The 24,544-nt window shown below is 45.4% G+C and overlaps 1 protein-coding gene across 2 annotated transcripts in view; it reads left to right on the top strand.

The window, feature by feature from the left end:
* CSNK1E (casein kinase 1 epsilon) overlaps positions 1-24,544 on the top strand; it is a 121,518-nt gene that overhangs the window by 16,722 nt on the left and 80,252 nt on the right. The window contains exon 1 of one of the 2 annotated variants that reach the window (XM_063940546.1): positions 18,755-18,841. The exons of the other annotated variant lie outside the window; for it this stretch is intronic. The gene's annotated coding sequence lies outside the window, so the exon portion shown is untranslated. Of the gene's footprint in view, positions 1-18,754; positions 18,842-24,544 lie in introns of those variants that run through there. 2 annotated transcript variants of the gene reach the window in all.

The raw sequence follows: 24,544 nt of genomic DNA on the forward strand, positions 1-24,544 counted from the left end.
TACCATAGCACAGCACCACCAATTGTCCTGTGCACCTGGGAAAATTGGTGACGTTGGTGGTCACATCGTGATATTGTTCAGATGATGCTTACAGCCCATCACCCATGATTGATTCTCTCCGGTTCTCAGACGTTAGACATAGAGGGCGGGATGTACTAATGTACATCGCCGCCCTGCGCCACGATGCTGATCGCATATGTATTAACATATGCGATCAGCATTGCGGAGGACAGCTCTTCCAATAAGAGCTGTCCTCCGCGATGCGCAGCGGCAGCCTGTCTTCCGGGATTCGGCCCCAGAAGTCAGTCTGCGCATGCGCAGGGTGACGGGGGTGCCCGCAGGGCATGCTGGGAGGGATCCAATCGGATCCCTCACACAGCGTCGCGGAGAGAAGCCCATAGGCTTCTATGGACGTACGCCAGCTAAAGCTGGCGTACCCCGCCGCGGCGCTGTCCTGCCGGCCGGGGGTTAGTGCATCAGGAAAATGCGGTAAACAGGGAGTTTACCGCATTTTCCGCTTGGTACATCCCGCCCACAATAACAGAAAAATCTAGATTCAAGTAGTTACTTGTAAGTAAGTTTCTATACAGTTATTGTATTTGGAACCCATTAAAACGCTCCTGTCTAAAGTTTCGGTGATATTCAATTGTTTATGCCGCTGAGAGCAAATTACGAGCGCAAAAGGTCCAGTTTTAGACACGGAGAGTGGCTAAACCTGTGCAAACTACTGGGCATACTGAATTTGGGCACATAGAAGCTCAACTTTAGGTGGATTTCTACTCGCTACATCAGGAGGGTTCGAGCAGAAATATTGGGCGCTTACGGCATTCGCATCCAGTGGCACATAATATAATAGCACAACAGGGTCTGTGACTGCAATAAAACAATTGGATGCCTCCTATAAAAAGTAAAGATAATTTAATGAAGATTTTGGTGCACATCCCATCCATCTTTATGTCTTCCCCACTGTACAGTCCACACAGATCCTCACATATTATCTTTTTTTTTTTTTCACTTTCACATCCTCCTGACCTACATTGTTGTGTGACCATACCATACAGCCCACATCTGGTGGACCATTATGCAATAAATAACAGCTATCCTTGTGTATCAGTGCCTATTTCAGTATAGATTGTAAGCTTGCGAGCAGGGCCTTCCTGCCTCTATGACTGTCTGCTATAACCTAGGCCCAGATTTATCAAGCCTTAAACAGTGATAAAGTACTTACCAATCAGCTCCTAACTGTGTCATTTTTTTTAAACACAGCCTGTAACATGGCAGTAAGGAGCTGGTTGGGTGGTGCTTTATCACTGTGCAATTTATCACTCTCCAAGGCTTGATAAATCTGGGCCCTAGTTTTATCACTGTTTCCAATTGTAAAGCGAAACAGATTTGCTGCGCTATATAAGAAAGTGTTAATAAATAAATGTCACTTATACAGTTGTTGTTTTTTTTTTATTTTTTATTATTGTTATTATTCTACAGTGCTCCTATTAGTGTATTGTTAAGTTACCGGAGACTGTTTGCTTTTGTAACTATCTGCTTCTACCTCAGGTGTACTGGTTGCCAGGAAAATGGTGGTTGTTAGAAGATGTCAACATGGGTACAATGATCTGTGCAAAGCCTTTTGTTTGTTTTTCTCCCATGGTTGTAACTCACAGGATACATATGGGAGGGATTTTAGATGGCTTGACTTAAAAGGAGAATCCTTTAAAACAATCTGTTAAGTATAACCGAGGTGAGGGTTGGGAAACAGTAGAAACACTGTTAGACCATCCGGGACAGATGTCTTTTACTATTCACTTTACAGGATGTCCTTTTCTTGATTTATATGAAATGAGTGCAACCAGGAGAAAATACACAAAATCCATGGGTAATTGTAAGCTGGAAGAGGATGCTTTTCATCATAGATTGTAAGCTTGTGAGCAGGGCCTACTTGCCTCTGGCTGTTTATTACCCAGTTTTGTTTTATTGTTGTGTCCAGTTGTAAAGTGCAACAGAATTTGCTGCACTATATGAGAAAATGATAATAAATAATCATAGGAACTTTATTGCTCCTGAATTGGCATGTTTAGGTGGATATTCAGTTCGTTCCAATATGCCGTCATGGGGGGAATTCAAATGTTATCGCACCCCCGATCTCCCGTCTAAAGTGACGGGAGATCGCGGGGCGATATTCAAATGCCCCAACTTATTGCGCCCATTACACTCGGGTTTAGGCGCACAAAGCACCTAAACCTGACTAAAGTAATGGGTCTCATTACGCGCATTTCAAAATGAACTTGTCGTGCCCGTCCGCAGCAACATTAGAATACTGCCAGTGGGCGCGGTAAGAGGGAAGGAAATCTCGCCATAATGTTCCACTGTCATTTTACTTGAGACCACTATACAGGGATACAAAACTTGTTTAAGGCCCACTTCTTTTCCCCATTGTTTTCAAACGTCCTTTTTTTATTGGGGTTCACTACGGCTGGCCGGCGGTCGGGCTCCCGGCGACCAGCATACCGGCGCCGGGAGCCCGACCGCCGGCTTACCGACAGTGTGGCGAGCGCAAATGAGCCCCTTGCGGGCTCGCTGCGCTCGCCACGCTACGGGCACGGTGGCGCGCTACGCGCGCCACACTATTTTATTCTCCCTCTATGGGGGTCGTGGACCCCCACGAGGGAAAATAAGTGTCGGTATGCCGGCTGTCGGGCTCCCGGCGCCGGTATACTGAGCGCCGGGAGCCCGACCGCCGGCATACAGAAGACCACCCTTTTTATTGAGCTGGTAACTTAAGTGCTTGTTTTACTGTGAGGAAAGGAGAATGCAGCTTGCATTGATTGCTTTATGAGCAGGCCCTATAAGAGCTGAAGGGATTCCAGATTCTGTTAATTTAATGATTGAGCTAATCTTGTGTCTATAGGCCTGGATAAAAACAGTTTGGTGATAAGCAGGAAATTTGCACTAGAAACTACATCATAACGCAGCCACACATGCTAATTAACTCCTTTTAAGCTTTTGTCCAGAAATAATTGGATAGAAAAAAAAAAAAATATTGACCACAATAACATATGTAACTTATACTGCTGTGTTCCCTTGATGAGATGGACTAAGCGACATCTGTGAAGGGAAGCCATGTGATCGTTGAGGGAGATGAAGGTAGCCATTTGACATGCACACACATTGGCTCTGAATAAACAATATATCTGATTACAGACTGATGAGGGCCCTGTTATAACAACACACATAAATACATGGCTTAAATGCTGCCCAGCTGACTGGTGTCCCTCCTCACTCCACACGCCAGACTGATATGACACATTATGGATCTGACTGGAAATGTGACAAGTTTGGCTTGCAAGCATCGCACACAAATCAGATCTGCGGCACATGGCTATTACTCTTCATATCAGTCTGTTAAACCCTTTCTGCCATCTTAAAGTTACCAGTTTATTTGGTATGAGGGTGTTTATGTTGAAATTCGCAGTTAGCCTTCACATATATACACTGCTCAAAAAAATAAAGGGAACACTAAAATAACACATCCTAGAACTGAATGAATGAAATATTCTTATTAAATACTTTGTTCTTTACATAGTTGAATGTGCTGACAACAAAATCACACACAAATTATCAATGGAAATCAAATTTATTAACCCATGGAGGTCTGTATTTGGAGTCACCCTCAATATTAAAGTGGAAAAACACACTACAGGCTGATCCAACTTTGATGTAATGTCCTTAAAACAAGTCAAAATGAGGCTCAGTAGTGTGTGTGGCCTCCACGTGCCTGTATGACCTCCCTACAACCTACACAAGTGGCTCAGGTAGTGCAGCTCATCCAGGATGGCACATCAATGCGAGCTGTGGCAAGAAGGTTTGCTGTGTCTGTCAGCGTAGTGTCCAGAGCATGGAGGCGCTACCAGGAGACAGGCCAGTACATCAGGATATGTGGAGGAGGGCAACAACCCAGCAGCAGGACCGCTACTTCCGCCTTTGTGCAAGGAGGAACAGGAGGAACACTGCCAGAGCCCTGCAAAATGACCTCCAGCAAGCCACAAATGTGCATGTGTCTACTCAAACGATCAGAAACAGACTCCATGAGGGTGGTATGAGGGCCCGACGTCCACAGGTGGGGGTTATGCTTACATCCCAACACCGTGCAGGACGTTTGGCATTTGCCAGAGAACACCAAGATTGGCAAATTCGCCACTGGCGCCCTGTGCTCTTCACAGATAAAAGCAGGTTCTCACTGAGCACATGTGACAGACGTGACAGAGTCTGGAGACGCCAAGGAGAACGTTCTGCTGCCTGCAACATCCTCCAGCATGACCGGTTTGGCAGTGGGTCAGTAATGGTGTGGGGTGGTATTTCTTTGGGGGCCGCACAGCCCTCCATGTGCTCGCCAGAGGTAGCCTGACTGCCATTAGGTACCGAGATGAGATCCTCAGACCCCTTGTGAGACCATATGCTGGTGCGGTTGGCCCTGGGTTCCTCCTAATGCAAGACAATGCGAGACCTCATGTGGCTGGAGTGTGTCAGCAGTTCCTGCAAGACGAAGGCATTGATGCTATGGACTGGCCCGCCCGTTCCCCAGACCTGAATCCAATTGAGCACATCTGGGACATCATGTCTCGCTCCATCCACCAACGCCACGTTGCACCACAGACTGTCCAGGAGTTGGTGGATGCTTTAGTCCAGGTCTGGGAGGAGAACCCTCAGGAGACCATCCGCCACCTCATCAGGAGCATGCCCAGGTGTTCTTGGGAGGTCATACAGGCACGTGGAGGCCACACACACTACTGAGCCTCATTTTGACTTGTGTTAAGGATATTACATCAAAGTTGGATCAGCCTGTAGTGTGTTTTTCCACTTTAATATTGAGGGTGACTCCAAATCCAAACCTCCATGGGTTAATAAATTTGATTTCCATTGATAATTTTTGTGTGATTTTGTTGTCCGTACATTCAACTATGTAAAGAACAAAGTATTTAATAAGAATATTTCATTCATTCAGATCTAGGATGTGTTATTTTAGTGTTCCCTTTATTTTTTTGAGCAGTGTAGTAGTGGCCCACTCACTGGAATCTCCTTTGTGGAGTCTTCACATATGGGCCATGCAAATATATTTCCTTATAGAACATTTTGAGGAGAATGTAATAGTCTACAAGAAGCAGAAAGTGCGAGTTGTCCCATTTTTTCTTTTCTTTTTTTAAGTGGCAATCATTTACCCAGCAAAATAAACCTGGTTTTGCTGTGTACTGTAAATGTTTGCTGCTTTAAAAAAAAAAAAAAAAAAAAAGCGAAAATGGTGCTGTTTCTCACAAAATCACACAGGTTTCGCTGAACCTGTGTGTTTTCGTGAAAAAAGACACTTTTTGTTTTACATGTGATCTAATAGGATAGCTTGTACAAAAAAAAAAATCTGTGAAACATCAAAAAAAAAATGTGAAAAGTGTACTGTTTTGCACCCAATGTATTACCGTGGCTAATAGGATACCGCCCAAAGTCTTGCACTTCCTGGGATGAAAGCTTGATTTTCCGCAATTTACAGAGCTCGAGTTGGTTGTTATTTTATTTATTTCTCTATCGTCCTAGTGGATGCTGGGGTTCCTGAAAGGACCATGGGGAATAGCGGCTCCGCAGGAGACAGGGCACAAAAAGTAAAGCTTTCCGATCAGGTGGTGTGCACTGGCTCCTCCCCCTATGACCCTCCTCCAAGCCTCAGTTAGATTTTTGTGCCCGGCCGAGTAGGGTGCAATCTAGGTGGCTCTCCTAAAGAGCTGCTTAGAGAAAGTTTAGCTTAGGTTTTTTATTTTACAGTGAGTCCTGCTGGCAACAGGATCACTGCAACGAGGGACTTAGGGGAGAAGAAGTGAACTCACCTGCGTGCAGGATGGATTGGCTTCTTGGCTACTGGACATCAGCTCCCAGAGGGACGATCACAGGTACAGCCTGGATGGTCACCGGAGCCTCGCCACCGGCCCCCTTGCAGATGCTGAAACATGAAGAGGTCCAGAATCGGCGGCAGAAGACTCCTCAGTCTTCTAAAGGTAGCGCACAGCACTGCAGCTGTGCGCCATTTTCCTCTCAGCACACTTCACACGGCAGTCACTGAGGGTGCAGGGCGCTGGGAGGGGAGCGCCCTGGGAGGCAAATGAAAACCTATTTGGCTAAAAAATACCTCACATATAGCCTCCGGGGGCTATATGGAGATATTTAACCCCTGCCAGAATACACTAAAGAGCGGGAGACGAGCCCGCCGAAAAAGGGGCGGGGCCTATCTCCTCAGCACACAGCGCCATTTTCCTTACACAGCTCCGCTGGTCAGGACGGCTCCCAGGTCTCTCCCCTGCACTGCACTACAGAAACAGGGTAAAACAAGAGAGGGGGGGCAAAATAGTGGCAAAAATTATATTATAAAAGCAGCTATACAGGGAGCACTTATTATAAGGCTATCCCTGTCATATATAGCGCTTTTGGTGTGTGCTGGCAAACTCTCCCTCTGTCTCCCCAAAGGGCTAGTGGGGTCCTGTCTTCGTTAAGAGCATTCCCTGTGTGTCTGCTGTGTGTCGGTACGTGTGTGTCGACATGTATGAGGACGATATTGGTGTGGAGGCGGAGCAATTGCCAAATATGGGGATGTCACCTCCTAGGGGGTCGACACCAGAATGGATGCCTTTATTTATGGAATTACGGGATAGTGTCAACACGCTAAAGCAGTCGTTTGACGACATGAGACGACCGGACAATCAGTTAGTGCCTGTCCAGGCGCCTCAAACACCGTCAGGGGCTGTAAAACGCCCTTTGCCTCAGTCGGTCGACACAGACCCAGACACAGGCACTGATTCCAGTGGCGACGGTGACGAATCAACCGTATTTTCCAGTAGGGCCACACGTTATATGATTTTGGCAATGAAGGAGGCGTTACATTTAGCTGATACTACAGGTACCACTAAACAGGGTATTATGTGGGGTGTGAAAAAACTACCTATAGTTTTTCCTGAATCAGAAGAACTAAATGATGTATGTGATGAAGCGTGGGTTGCCCCCGATAAAAAGATGCTAATTTCAAAGAAGTTATTGGCTTTATACCCTTTCCCGCCAGAGGTTAGGGCGCGCTGGGAAACACCTCCTAGGGTGGACAAGGCGCTCACACGCTTATCTAAACAAGTGGCGTTACCCTCTCCTGAGACGGCCGCACTTAAAGATCCAGCAGATAGGAGGATGGAAAATATCCAAAAAAGTATATACACACATACAGGTGTTATACTACGACCAGCTATAGCGACAGCCTGGATGTGCAGTGCTGGAGTAGCTTGGTCAGAGTCCCTGATTGAAAATATTGATACCCTGGATAGGGACAATGTTTTACTGTCTTTAGAGCAAATAAAGGATGCATTTCTTTATATGCGTGATGCACAGAGGGATATCTGCACACTGGCATCACGGGTAAGTGCTATGTCCATTTCGGCCAGAAGAAGTTTATGGACGCGACAGTGGTCAGGCGATGCGGACTCAAAACGGCATATGGAAGTTTTGCCGTATAAAGGGGAGGAGTTATTTGGAGTCGGTCTATCAGATTTGGTGGCCACGGCTACAGCCGGGAAATCCACCTTTTTACCTCAAGCTACTCCCCAACAGAAAAAGACACCGACTTTTCAACCGCAGCCCTTTCGTTCCTTTAAAAACAAGAGAGCAAAGGGATATTCATATCTGCCACGAGGCAGAGGAAGGGGGAAGAGACACCAACAGGCAGCTCCTTCCCAGGAACAGAAGCCCTCCCCCCGCTTCTACAAAAGCCTCAGCATGACGCTGGGGCTTCTCAAGCGGACTCGGGGGCGGTGGGCGGTCGTCTCAAGAATTTCAGCGCGCAGTGGGCTCACTCGCAGGTAGATCCCTGGATCCTGCAGATAATATCTCAGGGGTACAGGTTGGAACTAGAGACAGATCCGCCTCGCCGTTTCCTGAAGTCTGCTTTACCAACGTCCCCCTCCGAAAGGGAGATGGTTTTGGAAGCCATTCACAAGCTGTACTCTCAGCAGGTGATAGTCAAGGTACCTCTTCTACAACAGGGAAAGGGGTATTATTCCACTCTATTTGTGGTACCGAAGCCGGACGGCTCGGTAAGACCTATTCTAAATCTGAAGTCCTTGAACCTGTACATAAAGAAGTTCAAGTTCAAAATGGAGTCACTCAGAGCAGTGATAGCGAACCTGGAAGAAGGGGACTTTATGGTGTCCTTGGACATCAAGGATGCGTACCTCCACGTTCCAATTTACCCCTCACACCAGGGGTACCTCAGGTTCGTTGTACAAAACTGTCACTATCAGTTTCAGACGCTGCCGTTCGGATTGTCCACGGCACCTCGGGTCTTTACAAACGTAATGGCCGAGATGATGATTCTTCTTCGAAGAAAAGGCGTATTAATTATCCCATACTTGGACGATCTCCTAATAAGGGCAAGGTCCAGAGAACAGCTAGAGATGGGATTAGCACTGTCTCAAGAAGTGCTAAAACAGCACGGCTGGATTCTGAATATTCCAAAATCCCAGTTAATGCCGACAACTCGTCTGCTGTTCCTAGGGATGATTCTGGACACGGTTCAGAAAAAGGTTTTTCTCCCGGAGGAAAAAGCCAAGGAGTTATCCGAGCTTGTCAGGAACCTCCTAAAACCAGGAAAGGTGTCTGTACATCAATGCACAAGAGTCCTGGGAAAAATGGTGGCTTCTTACGAAGCAATTCCATTCGGCAGATTCCATGCACGAATTTTCCAGAGGGATCTGTTGGACAAATGGTCAGGGTCGCATCTTCAGATGCACCAGCGGATAACCCTGTCTCCAAGGACAAGGGTATCTCTTCTGTGGTGGTTGCAGAGTGCTCATCTATTGGAGGGCCGCAGATTCGGCATACAGGATTGGATCCTGGTGACCACGGACGCCAGCCTGAGAGGCTGGGGAGCAGTCACACAAGGAAGAAACTTCCAGGGAGTGTGGACGAGCCTGGAAACGTCTCTTCACATAAACATTCTGGAACTAAGAGCAATCTACAATGCTCTAAGCCAGGCAGAACCTCTGCTTCAAGGAAAACCGGTGTTGATCCAGTCGGACAACATCACGGCAGTCGCCCATGTAAACAGACAGGGCGGCACAAGAAGCAGGAGTGCAATGGCAGAAGCTGCAAGGATTCTTCGCTGGGCAGAGAATCATGTGATAGCACTGTCAGCAGTGTTCATCCCGGGAGTGGACAACTGGGAAGCAGACTTCCTCAGCAGACACGACCTTCACCCGGGAGAGTGGGGACTTCATCCGGAAGTCTTCCACATGCTGGTAACCCGTTGGGAAAGACCAATGGTGGACATGATGGCGTCTCGCCTCAACAAAAAACTGGACAGGTATTGCGCCAGGTCAAGAGATCCGCAGGCAATAGCTGTGGACGCGCTGGTAACGCCTTGGGTGTACCAGTCGGTGTATGTGTTTCCTCCTCTGCCTCTCATACCAAAAGTATTGAGAATTATACGGCAAAGAGGCGTAAGAACGATACTAGTGGTTCCGGATTGGCCAAGAAGGACTTGGTACCTGGAACTTCAAGAGATGATCACGGAAGATCCGTGGCCTCTACCTCTAAGGAGGGACTTGCTTCAGCAGGGTCCCTGTCTGTTTCAAGACTTACCGCGGCTGCGTTTGACGGCATGGCGGTTGAACGCCGGATCCTAAAGGAAAAAGGCATGCCGGAAGAAGTCATTCCTACTTTGATTAAAGCAAGGAAGGAAGTAACCGTGCAACACTATCACCGCATTTGGCGAAGATATGTTGCGTGGTGCGAGGATCGGAGTGCTCCGACGGAGGAATTTCAACTGGGTCGATTCCTACATTTCCTGCAATCAGGATTGTCTATGGGTCTCAAATTGGGATCTATTAAGGTTCAAATTTCGGCCCTGTCGATTTTCTTTCAAAAAGAATTGGCTTCAGTTCCTGAAGTCCAGACTTTTGTTAAGGGAGTGCTGCATATACAGCCTCCTGTGGTGCCTCCAGTGGCACCGTGGGATCTCAATGTGGTTTTGGAATTTCTAAAATCTCATTGGTTTGAACCACTAAAAAAGGTGGATTTAAAATATCTCACATGGAAAGTGACCATGTTACTAGCCCTGGCTTCGGCCAGGAGAGTGTCAGAACTGGCAGCTTTATCTTACAAAAGCCCATATCTGATTTTCCATTCGGACAGGGCAGAACTGCGGACTCGTCCGCATTTTCTCCCTAAGGTGGTGTCAGCATTTCATCTGAACCAGCCTATTGTAGTGCCTGCGGCTACAAGTGACTTGGAGGACTCCAAGTTACTGGACGTTGTCAGAGCATTAAAAATATATATTGCAAGGACAGCTGGAGTCAGAAAATCTGACTCGTTGTTTATATTGTATGCACCCAACAAGATGGGTGCTCCTGCGTCTAAGCAGACGATTGCTCGTTGGATCTGTAGCACAATCCAACTTGCACATTCTGTGGCAGGCCTGCCACAGCCTAAATCTGTAAAGGCCCACTCCACAAGGAAGGTGGGCTCATCTTGGGCGGCTGCCCGAGGGGTCTCGGCATTACAACTTTGCCGAGCAGCTACGTGGTCAGGGGAGAACACGTTTGTAAAATTTTACAAATTTGATACTCTGGCTAAGGAGGACCTGGAGTTCTCTCATTCGGTGCTGCAGAGTCATCCGCACTCTCCCGCCCGTTTGGGAGCTTTGGTATAATCCCCATGGTCCTTTCAGGAACCCCAGCATCCACTAGGACGATAGAGAAAATAAGAATTTACTTACCGATAATTCTATTTCTCGGAGTCCGTAGTGGATGCTGGGCGCCCATCCCAAGTGCGGATTATCTGCAATAATTGTACATAGTTATTGTTAACTAATTCGGGTTATTGTTTAGGAAGCCATCTTTCAGAGGCTCCTCTGTTATCATACTGTTAACTGGGTTTGATCACAAGTTGTACGGTGTGATTGGTGTGGCTGGTATGAGTCTTACCCGGGATTCAAAATTCCTCCCTTATTGTGTACGCTCGTCCGGGCACAGTACCTAACTGAGGCTTGGAGGAGGGTCATAGGGGGAGGAGCCAGTGCACACCACCTGATCGGAAAGCTTTACTTTTTGTGCCCTGTCTCCTGCGGAGCCGCTATTCCCCATGGTCCTTTCAGGAACCCCAGCATCCACTACGGACTCCGAGAAATAGAATTATCGGTAAGTAAATTCTTATTTTATTAACAGTTTCTTATATAGCGCAGCAAATTCCGTTGCGCTTTACAATTTGAAATAACAATAACAAACTGGGTGATAACAAACAGTCATAGAGGTAGGAAGGCCCTGCTCGCAAGCTTACAATCTATAGTTAGTAATAATAATAATAATCATAATAATGTACTTTATAGTGCTGCCTGATATGCTACAATATTAAGTCAGGATATTTGATCATTCACCGATCTGGTGGAGCATAGAATCCTATGTTTCTGATACAGGGATAGGAATATGTCCTCACTCTTGCCCATTTTATTTAGCAGCCACTTTTTTTTTTTTTTTTCTGGAGTGTGTTTTTGTGTTTGAGTGGGGGAGGAACTGATGCACCCAGAGAAAACTCACATAAACAGTAGGGAGACAAACAACTGCCTGCCTGAATAGCACCAGCATTTTGAGTGTAATGAACCAAAGGCCTCATTCCTACAATACAGCACTTCCAATCACAATGCCGTACAATTCCAATTTCATGGTTTTTTTTTTACATGTCACAATTTTATTGTATTTGTGGGAAATATTCTGTTTACCTATGAAAATGAAGCACTGGTGTCTTATAACTCCTGCAAATGCAATCCTGGGGTTAAGTAAGATTAGCCTTGTTTGTGCTGCACTGTTTACAAAATGTGCTGTAAAAAGTACTTGAGTTAATTCTACAAGACATGAAGGAATTGCAAAGCAACAGGACTGTTTACATATTTGGGACTGCTAAGAGGCGTGTTTTCTAGCACCGATCTAGCAGGCCCTGTTTTACTTCAAACACCATTCAATCTGGTCTCTCATAAGCTCTCTTCTACATAAGAAGATGATAAACTTTGGTCAAACAGCTGTGGGTTTACCATGTGTCTATGGATCTGCAAGATGTTTCAGTGGCAGTGTGTTTTTTTTTTTGTCTGTTTTTGACCCATAGCACGTTGTGGAGGGTACGAGATAGGGAGATTATGGGGATTCTAATGATTATAACACAAGATAGAAAATCTGCAAGTTTGACTCCATTTTGTAAAACATACTGATTTAACTCTGGGTAAACATGTTCCAATCCTTGTATTAATTGGAAGGTGCTGTAAAATGCATACAGACACAACACTGTACATAAGTGCTTATTGTACAGCTGAAATCAGTCTAGGATGGACTCCAGCTGGACTGTATGGTTTGCGACCAATAGTATGGAACTTAAGGCCCCCATCCACTAATGCGATATGGCCACTTTTTTATCCGCTTTCGGATTGAGGGATCGGATGAAAAGTGTCACATCGCATGTAATTTTCCTCCGACTCCGATCCGAGGCGCGTTCCCCTGCTCCTCGGATCGGAGTCGCAGATCGCCATGGCTTCCACAAGGATTTGTCTGATCCCGCAGCCATGACTGGGATCGCAAACGATACAACGTATGCAAAAGGACCGCATACGATGTATCGTATGCAGTACAGTCACCCGGGAGCTGCCGGGTGAGTTAGCGGGGTATTGCATGCGAGGTTCACATACGATACCTTGCACTATTGGATGGGAGCCTTTACTTATGGGTATTTAAAGTAAATTTATTTTGTGTTTAGTACTTTTGCTGGTGATCTTGGAATTCATCTTCTAGTACGATTCGAGATGTCGTGCCTCTCATCCTGTTTTCAATCTAAAGGGTGGCATTCAGGAGCATTGTTACTCTGCTGCAGGTTGATAGAGCCCTGCAAAGTTACAGTAAGGAGCACACACTCTATGGGGGGTATCTAATTACAGGTGAAAATACATTGATTTTTTTGTTTTTTCCTGATGTTTCACCTGTATTTTTTTATTGATTTTTTTTTTTTTATATAGGCTATCCAACTTGGTCGCCTGTAAAATAAATAAAAAATGATCTCCTGAGAACACACAGGTTCAGTGAAACCATTGTGTTTTCGGTAGAAACAGCCCCGTTTTTGGGTGAAAACAGGGTTGTTTCCAGGGATTTGGTTTTAGTCTGCCTGAGGCAGGAGAAACAAAATCCCAGATAAACCGCCGCAAGCCGCAGCTTTACAGGGCTAATTGGATAGCCCCTGGCGGGACAATTAGCTGCGGTAAATTAATTGGATGCCCCCCTATAGGTTCTTACTTAAAGGAACTGCATAAATAGTGGGCCAGCAATACATACCAGTGTTCACAGTGAATACTTGGTGGGTCATAGACACAAGGCAATAGAACATGCTGCTTTCATAGTTTCATTGTCTATGCAACAGTTATTATAAATACTTATGTGCTTTGTCTGCTCAGTCTTCATTGAATCCAGTGTTCTCTTTTTATCAAGTGTTGAGCACAGAATGTACCGGAAACTCATCCTTAAAATTTTAACCTACTATTGCTCCTAATATTTCTGAAAAGGTATGATTACTAGGTATGTTGTAATGTCTCCAGCCATCCTTGTAGTAGAGATAATGGACTATTTTTTGTCATACGTGTACTTGTTTAGATCCTTGGGTTTGCAAAGAATTTTGCATTTGATTTATATTCCCTTTTCGGTCTTCCTACCATCGGTATATGTTAGTATAGGTAATAATCCTCTGTTTTTGCAAACAAAACATATCACTGTTTTCCTAAAGACATTTATATTGTGCAACCCACACTCTTCTGACAAAAAGCAGTTTTAAACGGTCACGCAATGGCAAAGTGTCTTTATATTGCTGATTCTTTAAAACAATATTAAACCTATATATATATATATATATATATATATTTATTACTATTTACAAATTTGTAATCTTTTGGACAATTATGCAATAGACAGCACCTATCCTTGTGTATCAATGCCTATTTCCCTATAGATTGTAAACTTGCGAGCAGGGCCTTCCTTCCTCTGTTTATAACCCAATTTTGTTTTATCACCGTTTCCAATTGTAAAGCGCAACGGAATTTGCTGCGCTATATAAGAAACTGTTAATATATAAATAAGCCAAGAAGGTCAGAACTGGAGATATGATACAGTGGGAACATTTGTATAGTTACCCTTTTTTGCTGTATTCAATGTGTGTGACAGCCTGTTAGAGTAATCTAGGTTTCACTTGGTTAAGACTCGAGTTTCAGTTTAGACAATGACTCAATAATATTTCTCTGTATAAATAGGTGCATAACGTGTTGTTGACAAATCAGTGAGAGGAGCTTAGTTTATTCTCTTAAAATTGATTTTGTATTTTCTGGGTTTATTGAACATACCAGTCTCACATTGATCCTATTACACAGACACTAGATTTATGCTGGCCATACATTAGGACGACTAGCATCCGATGTGAGTTGTCTCACGGTTTTCCCTTGAGCTCCCTGGCAGTCACGGACACCCGATTTGTTTTTTTGTTTTTTTTTGTTTTGACACACAATGTGCTACGATATACATATGATGTTACAACCCATCATGAGCCCCTATACTATGGATTGTCTCACAATCCATCATATACCTCACAAAAAGCATACACTCTAATGACGCTGATTGAACGATGCATTATATGTGCATAAAACATGGTACGATATGCATACGATTGTGACGGATAATATGGGCTGCACGTACGATCAGAGGATGCGACATTCGACCTGCGGGACCACGCATTATAATCGTACCCAAATAATGCACGATGGGCACACACTGCAGTGATCTAGGTGTCGAAATCGTGTATGCGTACCTGATATTATCCTAGTGTATGGCCAGCTTAAGTCACATATTGACCCTCTGACAAGAAACATACCATTAATGGCTGTAGATGTAACCAGGAACTGTGCTGAAAACCAGTCTGTCCAATAAAAATGGCAACTGTTGTTGTAACCCAATTCATGTCTGTCAAGTGTAGTTTAGCCACAGAATAATGTGTGTATAGATATCTACTGCTTAAACAGAAATCCTTCTAATATAAGCTTTGACATCATACTTCATAATTTTGTTCCTCCTGACCTGCAGAATATGGTATTGCTATGACAGGATAGATGTAACTTGGTGGTGCAGACTTGTTTCTTCATATGTATTGTAGACGTCTAGAACAGTACTGACATCACAGCCTGTGTTGCACTTCCTGTAGATGAAACACAAGTCAGCATGTTTGGTTTGTGCAAGATAAGGATGTAAAAATCTATTCATCCTCTAGCTTTTGAAATGCTTAAGACCAAAAAGTATCTTTTTGTCTTATTTAACATATTGATACAGTATGTTCACACTTATGGGGGCGATTCAATTGTTCGGGCACCTGCTGGCAGCTATTCAGTTGTTTTGCCATTTGGGCAATCTTTGCATCATGGACAGGACTTCAGTCGTGTTTGGTCGCTTAATGCAGCTACTGGTAGTTTTATGCGCGTCATAAGTAATAGGTGCTCGATTGGAGCCACAATTGGATTGCTCTGACAGGCGCCCATTACAACAATTGCATTTTCCCACTATAAGTGGTCTTAAATTGACACAGAATACTAATATCATTTATCCACAAGTATGGTGGTGTGTGGTTATTTCTGATCGCATTAGCCTAACATGACAAATCAGACAGAGGTGGTCATTCCGAGTTGTTCGCTCGTTGCCGATTTTCGCTATGCTGCGATTTGTTGCTAAATGAGCATGGTACGCAGCGCGCATGCGCTTAGTTATTTAACTAAAAACTTAGCAGTTTTGCTGTTGTACGTGCGGCGCTTTTCAGTCGCACTGCTGATCGGTGAATGATTGACAGGAAAGGGGCGTTTCTGGGTGGTAACCGAGCGTTTTCCGGGAGTGTGCTAAAAAATGCAGGCGTGTCTGGGAAAAACGCAGGAGTGTCTGGTGAAACGGGGGAGTGGCTGGCCGAACGCAAGGTGTGTTTGTGACGTCAAACCAGGAACTAAACGGACCGAGGTGATCGCAATCTAGGAGTAGGTCTGGAGCTACTCAGAAACTGCAAGGAATTATTTATAAGCAGTTCTGCTAATCTTTCGTTCGCTATTCTGCTAAGCTAAGATACACTCCCAGAGGGCGGCGGCCTAGCGTTTGCAATGCTGCTAAAAGCAGCTAGCGAGCGAACAACTCGGAATGACCACCAGATACAGTAACATTTACAGGCCCCAAAGAAATAGAATGTAAAATGAAAGTGGAAAGACTTTTTGTATATTCAAATTCTTAAACTGTACACATTGAGGTCTATTCAATTCACTGACAGTAGAATAGCGCCGGGAGTTAGCTCCCGTCGCTATTCAATTCAGCTCAAGTTAAGTCGGTGAAGGCCCGTTCTCCCGGACTTAACAGGTTGAATTGTCGGGAGAACGGGCATTCTCCGACTTAACTCCCCGCTGCGATGCTGATTCCCGACAGAATCAGCCTCGCGCCGGCCGCGCGGCAGCACTTTTGTCGGATTTCATCTCTCATCCCCCGGGGGTGAGAGAAGAATTCCCGACAATTGAGGGTCACTTGTCGCTGTATTGAATAGCGTCGAGAGCTAACTCCTGGCGTTATTCAACTGTCAGTGAATTGAATCGACCTCATTGTTTAGGGACAGACATCTGGTGGCCTGCACCAATATTAATGCGATTGCAGGCTGTCCTATATATGGTGTTGCTAATCTTCTATATAATAAAAGGCAAACTGCTCCTCACCTTGGTTATGTGCATCGGTGGCCCCTAGAGGCCACCACACAGACCAAATGAAAATTAAAATGATCATGCAGGGAGAAGTTACAGCATGCTACTAATTACGTAAAAACACTTATCTGACTGTTTCACACTTGATGGAGAGAGAGTTGGGGGTAAGGGTAGGTTTTTAATGTGGCAATTGCCATTTATAACAACCTTTCATATTCAAAATTGACTGTATTTTCTATCCTTTTGTTTGATTTCCACTTATGGTTACATTAATCTAACGCTGCTCCTCACCTCTGTGGTGGTGCTGGCAGCTACTGGAGGAACAAGGACAAACACACACACACTGCACCCCCCCCCACCATATACTGCCCCTAAATACACACTGCATCCTCATACCCTTCCATATAATGCCCCCTATGTACAGGGCACATCCCTCCATATACTGCACCCCTTCCTCCATATACTATGCTGCAACCGCAGGTTACTTGCCATCCCGGGTCTCGGCAACAAGTAGCAGTAGTAACTAGAAAACACATGTAGGAACCACCAGATGGTCCCGCATTGCTAATAGCGGAGGCATCAGGGACATGTGTGGCCACTTATCGATGGGGGGAGAAGGTGAATCAGTCCAGCAGGAAGGGGTTAGACCCTGTGCGGGGTGAGCAGTGTGTTGACCAGAAGAAAGAAGGGTCTATGCTGGGGCTGCAGATGATGCGGGTAAGGAGCAGGCAGATAACCGGCTCAGCTGCTTTATATATACTGCATGTTGGCGGAGGGGCAGGGTCCTGTGCTTGCCCTTCCCACACCTTGTACAGGTCATGCCCAGGCCCCTTCGGTCAGCTACTGGTGTCCTCTACCGCCAGACTGGACAAGAGCTATTCAGGGACTGGTGAGCTTACATGTGCCAGGACTGGTGTATACAGTGCAAATATATATATATTTCTCACTACACCCTTCCTGATACTCATCGCATGAATGAAATGTGAAAATCCCGATAAGAGGTGTCCTTTGTGATACAAAGGAGATTTATGACCCAGGAGTCTTTCTGTGCATATGTCGGATGACATGCGCCACAGGGAACACTAGTAAGGAACTGATTGGATATCTCGCAGTGCACACAGGCTTCTTTAAGGCAACACCGTTTTCATATGGCGTTTCCTACCGTATTTAAGTTCTGGAATGTATCGCATTCTGGAGCTTGGCGCATATGAGAAATGCAGCTACACCTCAGAAAGCCACATTTTCTGAGGTTTGTCCATATTTTTGGCTTTGCTGCATCCCGTCCTTGGTGTTCAATTGTTTCTGGTCAAACATGGGTGCGTTTTTACGCTCCTGCGTGGCTTGAGTGTTCCACCATAAATATGTTTGTAAAGTGCTACTACTAATAGGGCCCATCTTCTACTTCCTTTAGAGGTAGTCATGTGATTTCATATTCTGAGGTGCAAGATCAAATGCCAGTGACAGCATGTGTCCAATGCAAATGTTTGACGAGCAGAAAGCTAGCATTTCTATTTGCGTTCTGGTGCTCATTGGCGGTTTCTCGGTTGACCTCACTGTGCTTAACATGTATACTCCACTGAACACCGCAAATAGGTTTCTGAAAAGCACAACTGCACCTGAATGCAAATAAATCTTGTGTGTGTATGCCAACATTGTAAACAATGGTTTCCAGTGTCAGACCCTTATACATTCAATGTACTAACATTAAAACACTAGTAAATGTAGTTTACACACTTTAATTCCAGTGTATATGTGACCTTTTATAATTCCTCCCCCCCCCCCACTTATTTGGGTTGTGAAGTAGTCTTTTATATATTGGCAATTAAGTAGTATATTTTTGCCCTTTCCTTAGACCATGTTTTGTTTATTTCAGCTTGTTAAACAGGTCATAGTTATCTGAGTGTTTGTTTCTAGGAAACATTCCATGTTGTGGTTTCCTAAGAGAGGAGTCATTAGTGGAAATGTATAGAGAGCTGTAAGAAGTCCTTACAGCACTTGGCCTGTCCTTCAAGAGATCTGATGAAGAACTGTTTTTATAAGGTGGGTCACATTCAGACATCCCTCTTCCAACATAAATAAATACGTAGTGCCTATAGAGGTTCTCGAGTATTCTGAGGGACAGGTTTTTATTTTATTAATCCAAAGTTCATTGTTTTATGTACTTGTGACACCTGATATTCAGGTGACATTTTACACACTTTCTCCTAGAAGTCAATACACAGCAATGATTTGGTGCTTTGTGTTCTTGTGATGTTTGACAGGTCACTGAAATAAATCTTTTTGTACAGTATTTAATCATCAAGTAAACCTGTATATATCGTGCCCTACACTCTGACACCACAGAAGGGAATGCATTTTCATGGCATCACCGCCACATGCCTTTCTGAAACAGCATATTGCATTCGACAGCCTCGCAAGTGTTTTGTCGCACCCCATTGTGGTGCGATGGAAAACTTGCAATGTTGACACTACTGTAACAGGCTGATATGTGCACAGCTGACAGTGCCCAGCAGCACATTGCATAGAATTGAATTCCCCCTCTCCCAAGTGTGAAGTTATTAAAGGGGGGGTGGGGAGTATTTTACCCACCTTGCTTTTTTATCATAGTCTTAGTTGGAATTCAATTATCCATGGGATTTAGGGGTATATCCAGTTAGCTAATTGTCCCACCGGGGGCTGTCCTATTAGCCCCGATAAGCCAGTACGAGCGGCAACTTATCGGGGGTTACCTGATGCTGCACTGGGTGCAGCGCTGCAGTTCCGGCTCCCTTCGGTCACAGGACAGCTACCCATGTGACCGGGGGCGGGGGAAGCTGGGGGTTTCGGGTCACGGTGCTGCCCCTTCTTCGCTTGTGGTCAGTGTACAGTGCCAGCTCCCGGTCCGCGGCGCAGTCCCAGCCTGTTGCTGCTGCGGTGGCCAAGGGACACTGCAGGTCGCTGCGGTTATCAGGGATTTTGTGGCAGGCAAAACCAAATCCCCGGAAACAGCCATGTTTTCAAGCGAAACGGGGCTGTTTCTCAAGAAAACACACAGATTTCACTGAAACTGTGTGTTTTTGGGAGAAAGGGCTTTTTTTAAGGGCAATCTATTAGAAAAGCCTCTAAATAAAATAAAAAAATTCATGAAAAAGCTCAGTTTTTTTGCACCCGATGTTTTACCGGGGCTAATTGGATATCCTCCTTAGGGTGCTTACATATTAGATGATATATCGTCCGCTACTGTGGATTGGAGTGACATAGACACATAGGGCGAGATTCAAATGTATTTCTGGCCAGCCACTAGATGACGCACAGCGGAGCTATTCAATTGTAACTCTCTGTTCAGTTGCGATCAGCTGCTGGCGTCTACATTTCAGCTTGCACACGCCGGGAGTGGTGAGCTGAAATCTGTAAAAAGTTACCCGCTTGGATGCCCAAACGGCACTTTCCTTGATCGCGTCCTTTTAGTGATCAGTGCGATAGGGGACATCAATTGAGTATCACCCCCTGCAATCTCCCGTCATTGTAGATGGGAGATTGGGGGCAATAACTGAAACAATTCCCCCCCCCCCCCCCCAATTGTATTTGACAGCAGATAAGAACCACTTGGCCCATGTAGTCTGCCAATGTACTGTAGGCGCACACACTTACATACTAGGATTAATTTTTGTCGGGTTCTAATTAACCAATATTTTAGTGTGGGAGGAAATTGGAGTGTCGGAGGAAACCCACACCAGCATTGGGAGGGTATACAAACTCCACACAGGGTAGTGGTGGGAATGGAACCCGTGAGCTCAGTGCTGCGAGGCAGTAATGCTAACCATTATGCCACAACATATCATCCACATCATCTAGTGTGTATCTTCAATTGCATGCTCCTGCAGGTCTTCAGTGTCGCATTTATGGCGGGATGTAATGCCACCCAAGTTCGGCGGCTGTGCGGGATGCTTTCGGGCGCTTTTTTAAAGGGGCAATCACTTACAAGGCAAAACCATGCCTTGTAAGTGATTTGCTTCTTTAAAAAAAAGTCAGAGTACGGCTTGCATCCCGCATGGCCGCCGGACTCTGGCAGCATTACATCCCGCTGCAGATGTTCACAATGTCGGATGTGACGACCCGGCGGACGATGCTCCTGGATGTGCGGCCACTAAATGATATACTGTATTGCGCAGTCTCGCACTATATCATTCTGTGTGTACGGATGACTGATGTGTCTTTACATCGGTCGTCCTGTCAGCCGCAATCCAGGTCATTGTAATGTGTATTTGGCCTAACTGCAGGGTTTTAGATTCCAGTTAAGTGCCCGGAGTTATGCAATTACAGCCCATGGCTAGCCCTAGAAGCACTAGTTAACGTGGAGGGTGCGAGCAGAAATCCACATTAAGTGCACCCTCTGGATTAGTCGCAGGATCACTGTGGACAGTAATTGAATAACTTCAGGTACTTACTGCAGGATTTTAGCTCCCGGTTTACATCCTGCGGCTAATAGAATTCCCACCTTAGAGTCTCATCAAGCCGCTAAGTAGTACTTGTCATGTAGACCCTTTTTGATCAGACATCTTATGAGAATGCGGCCTATAGACTGTATGTATGTCTTGGCTGCCTTCAAAGGTAACAGGTGTATCACATGAAAATGGGTTTAAAAATAATGCTCCTTTACTCTTAACGGCTGAGAGGCTGATTCAGAGGTTGATGCTATTGTTTTCGATGTGGCGTCATTGTACGCAGAGGCTAGGAGATTGGATGCAAATACTGCAGGAGGCATCTTATGTAAATAGACACAGTGTTCTCTGATCTGCTACTGCATCTGAAAACGCAGCATCAGATAATCTGTGTGTATATCGGCCATCTCTAAGGTTTCCACATCTCTGCTGCCTAGGCCAGTAAATATGCTTTGGAAGATGCAGTCACTGGCCTCAGCATTCCCACAAAACAGACAACACACCTCCATTTTGTGAAATAGTGCTTTTCCGCCAAATGACTGCAGCCTGTCAACCTTGCTGCAGCTTCTCCCACACTGAGTTTGGAGCTGCAGCAGTATCATGATCAGGTGCAAATAAAAAAATAAAAATGAAAAAATCGTCCAGCAGTGACTTAATCAGTCCAGCATCCATCTATGAATCGGCCCCTGAGTCAAGTTTAAGTTATACTTCTTTATGACCAACTAGCTGTTCTACCCGTTCTTTGCACAGGAGTTTCTGGTTTTATGGTTGTAAATATAAATGAGTGTTAAAAATTTGGTAAATCTATAGAGATGTAAATTTGAGACGTCTTAATCTAAGTAAATATTAATCCATGGTTCTTGGTGTTACCCGATGAGCGCCCGTCGCAGATACCGTAAAAAGTGACAGGACTATTTTTGTAGTATATTAAATTCTACACACTGTAGGTGCAATCCAAATTTTGATCCTATTGCCCGTTTGGGCGTTATCGTTCACACAACGCAACCCCCTGTTCATCCCCTTAGGGGAGGTTTATTAAAATTCTAAATACGTAGTTGTCCTATTTCCCACCTGAAGAAAACCTTGGTAAAATTTCAGCTTCTTAACATATCGGAAAGTAAGAGAATTAGTGATGTCAGCCAGTGAGGGATCTCTCTCTCTCTTTCTTTTATATATATATATATATATATATATATATATTTCTCTGACGTCCTAGTGGATGCTGGGACTCCGTAAGGACCATGGGGAATAGCGGCTCCGCAGGAGACAGGGCACAAAATAAAAGCTTAAGGATCAGGTGGTGTGCACTGGCTCCTCCCCCTATGACCCTCCTCCAAGCCTCAGTTAGATTTTTGTGCCCGGCCGAGAAGGGTGCAATCTAGGTGGCTCTCCTGAGCTGCTTAGAATAAAAGTTTAGTTTAGGATTTTTTATTTTCAGTGAGTCCTGCTGGCAACAGGCTCACTGCATCGTGGGACTAAGGGGAGAAGAAACGGACTCACCTGAGTGCAGAGTGGATCGGGTTTCTTAGGCTACTGGACATTAGCTCCAGAGGGACGATCACAGGTTCAGCCTGGATGGGTCACCGGAGCCGCGCCGCCGTCCCCCTTACAGAGCCAGAAGAGACGAAGAGGTCCGGTGAAATCGGCGGCAGAAGACGATCCTGTCTTCAGACTAAGGTAGCGCACAGCACCGCAGCTGTGCGCCATTGCTCTCAGCACACTTCACACTCCGGTCACTGAGGGTGCAGGGCGCTGGGGGGGGAGCGCCCTGAGACGCAATATTACAGTATATACCTTAGGTGGCTAAAAAGAATACATCACATATAGCGCCTGGGCTATATGGATGTATTTTACCCCTGCCATTTTACACAGAAAAAGCGGGAGATAAGGACGTCGTGAAGGGGCGGAGCCTATCTCCTCAGCACACAAGCGCCATTTTCCCTCACAGCTCCGCTGGAAGGACGGCTCCCTGACTCTCCCCTGCAGTCCTGCTTCAGAATCAGGGTAAAAAAGAGAAGGGGGGGCACGTTTGGCAGCAAATAAATATATTAACAGCAGCTATAAGGGAGTAACACTTATATAAGGTTATCCCTGTATATATATATATAGCGCTGGGTGTGTGCTGGCAGACTCTCCCTCTGTCTCTCCAAAGGGCTAAGTGGGGTCCTGTCCTCTATCAGAGCATTCCCGGTGTGTGTGCTGTGTGTCGGTACGCGTGTGTCGACATGTATGAGGAGGAAAATGATGTGGAGGCGGAGCAGTTGCCTGTGTTGGTGATGTCGCCCCCTAGGGAGTCGACACCTGACTGGATGATTGTATTTAAACAATTAAGTGATAATGTCAGCAATTTGCAAAAAACTGTTGACGACATGAGACAGCCGGCAAATCAATTAGTGCCTGTCCAGGCGTCTCAGACACCGTCAGGGGCGCTAAAACGCCCGTTACCTCAGTGGGTCGACACAGACCCTGACACAGATACTGAGTCTAGTGTCGACGGTGACGAGACAAACGTAATGTCCAGTAGGGCCACACGTTACATGATCACGGCAATGAAAGAGGCATTGAACCTTTCTGACACTACAAGTACCACAAAGAAGGGTATTATGTGGGGTGAGAAAAAACTACCAATAGTTTTTCCTGAGTCAGAGGAAATAAATGAGGTGTGTGAAAAAGCGTGGGTTTCCCCCGATAAAAAACAGCTAATTTCTAAAAAATTATTAGCATTATATCCTTTCCCGCCAGAGGTTAGGGCGCGTTGGGAAACACCCCCTAGGGTAGATAAGGCGCTCACACGTTTATCTAAACAGGTAGCGTTACCGTCTCCTGATACGGCCACCCTCAAAGAACCAGCTGATAGAAGGCTGGAAAATATCCTAAAAAGTATATACACACATACTGGTGTTATACTGCGACCAGCAATCGCCTCAGCCTGGATGTGCAGTGCTGGAGTCGCATGGTCGGATTCCCTGACTGAGAATATTGATACCCTGGATAGGGACAATATTTTGTTAACTATAGAACATTTAAAGGATGCATTACTATATATGCGTGATGCACAGAGGGATATTTGCACCCTGGCATCAAGAGTAAGTGCTATGTCCATCTCTGCCAGAAGAGCGTTATGGACGCGACAGTGGTCAGGGGATGCGGATTCCAAACGGCACATGGAAGTATTGCCGTATAAAGGGGAGGAGTTATTTGGGGCTGGTCTATCGGACCTGGTGGCCACGGCAACGGCTGGAAAATCCACCTTTTTACCCCAGGTCACTCCACATCAGCAGAAAAAGACACCGTCTTTTCAAACTCAGTCCTTTCGTTCCCA

Source organism: Pseudophryne corroboree, chromosome 9, assembly GCF_028390025.1.
Source record: "Pseudophryne corroboree isolate aPseCor3 chromosome 9, aPseCor3.hap2, whole genome shotgun sequence".
Taxonomy (NCBI): Eukaryota; Metazoa; Chordata; class Amphibia; order Anura; family Myobatrachidae; genus Pseudophryne; species Pseudophryne corroboree.